A 1,949-nucleotide genomic window follows, 5' to 3' on the forward strand; every position below is an offset into this window, starting at 1 on the left:
TGCTTCTCAGGTCTTGAAAGGCAGTTACAATTTACACATACATGTAGATCTGTTCTTGGTCCTTACCCTGCTTATCCATCCACAGGATACATAAAAGACATTCACACTACCATCTTACCTTAGAACTGCCTACAAAATTTTTTTTGGGGGGAGATATATAATTTTATTTTAAGCTTATATTTCCTACAGGATGGTATGATAGGTCTTTTCCTACCCAGAGGCAAAATATTTTTTCTAAAAACTTGGTCACTGCCCATTGCATTAAATTTAAATTTAAATGCTCCCTAGGTATATAGAACATAAAAGTAAGCAAAAAAACTTACAACACATTCATATTTTTAATATATCAAAAATGTTTCCAAGGCAACATTATTAAAATGATTATACCACAGTTCCTAATATAACACCAAGCTCTAATAGGAAACTACAGAGAGGGCAGAAATGTTTCATCCAGTCAGTGGTTTAGGTGCTTTTCTTTTTCTCATGCAGTAAATTCACGGCAGATTTCTTGGCTTCTTTATAGATGGCATCTGCTGTCTCTTTGGCTCTGTCCTTCAACTCGTTCACTGCCTTGTCTACCTGGGACTTGTGCTTCAGGAAGAAAAGACAGATGATGCACTTGTAGAGCAAGTCCACTCTATTGGCAGGGCTGGGAGCCATGCACCACAACAGGAAGCTGCACTTCAACAAGTAGTAGAAGGGGAACCATAACAGGAAGAGGTCAGAGAAGAATCGGCAATGCTGAACACACCAAACACTGCCCAGTAGGTCAGCCACTGGGTATCATCTTCTATGTTGGGGCTCTCTATGGCTTTAATTGAGACATAGACTGGGTAACCAAATCTTATCAGGTTGCAGAGGAGAGAGGCTCCATAACCAAACACTAGGTACAAAGCCACCAGCCCAATGACACTGAGTGCCATGTAGCTCCAGTTCACGCTGGTGTTGGCTTCGAGCTTGGCCAAGAGGTCAGTCACTGCCGTTCTTCTGATGAAGGAATTGGTAGAACCCCTACCTCATGGCTGCAGACATGGCTGTCACACTGCCACTGGGGGCTGCTCCTAGTGCCCGGTGGCGGGTGGGGCAGGAGGCAGACAATTCAATGAGCCCCTCCACAACCTCCCCACAGCCCCCTCCTTGCCCTGCCTACCCACGCTGCCCCCTTTCCCTCCTGCACCCTGTGCTCTGTGGCCAGTGCCACACTCAGGGCAGCAGCCCCAGGAGCAGCTGCTCCTGGTCAAGCAGCCGCTCCCCTCCCCAACCCTACCCCTACCCACACCCCACTACCCTCCAGCCCACAAAATTTATGGGATGCAGCAAAAGCAGTTCTAAGAATGAAGTTTATAGCAATAAATGCCTACCTCAAGAAACAAAAAGAGTCTCAAATAAATGACCTAACTTCACACCTTAAGGAACTAGGAAAAGAGCAAAGCCAAAAATCAGTAGAAGGAAGGAAATAACTAATATTACAGAAGAAATTAATGAAATAGATACTAAAAAGACAATAGAAAAGATAAAAATAAACTAAGAGCTGATTCTCTGAAAAGGTTTTTAAAATTGAGAAAATTTTAGCTAGACTCACCAAGAAAAAAAGATAAAATCAAATAAATTAGAAATGAAAGAGGAGATATTAAACTAATATCACAGAAACACAAAGAATCATAAGATATTACTGCCAACAATTATGTGCCAACAAGTTGGACAATCTAGAAGAAATGGATAAATTCCCAGACATACAACCTTACAAGACTGAATCATGATGAACTAGAAAATCTGAATAGACATTACTAGAATAAGTAATCAAAACCTCTCAACACAGCAAATTCTAGGACCAGACTTCATTGGTAAATTCTACCAAACATTGAAAGAAAAATTAGTACCTATCCTTCTCAAAATCCTACAAAAATTTGAAGAGGAGGGAACCCTTCCAAACTCATTTCACAAAGCCA

General features: G+C 41.5%; 1 pseudogene; it reads right to left on the bottom strand.

The window, feature by feature from the left end:
• Positions 1 to 462: 462 nt before the first annotated feature.
• LOC112390857 (receptor expression-enhancing protein 5 pseudogene) lies at positions 463 to 1,047 on the bottom strand (annotated as a pseudogene).
• Between the last annotated feature and the right edge of the window lie 902 nt (positions 1,048 to 1,949).

This window comes from Neophocaena asiaeorientalis, unplaced genomic scaffold (assembly GCF_003031525.2).
Source record: "Neophocaena asiaeorientalis asiaeorientalis breed wild unplaced genomic scaffold, Neophocaena_asiaeorientalis_V1.1 scaffold160, whole genome shotgun sequence".
Lineage (NCBI taxonomy): Eukaryota > Metazoa > Chordata > Mammalia > Artiodactyla > Phocoenidae > Neophocaena > Neophocaena asiaeorientalis.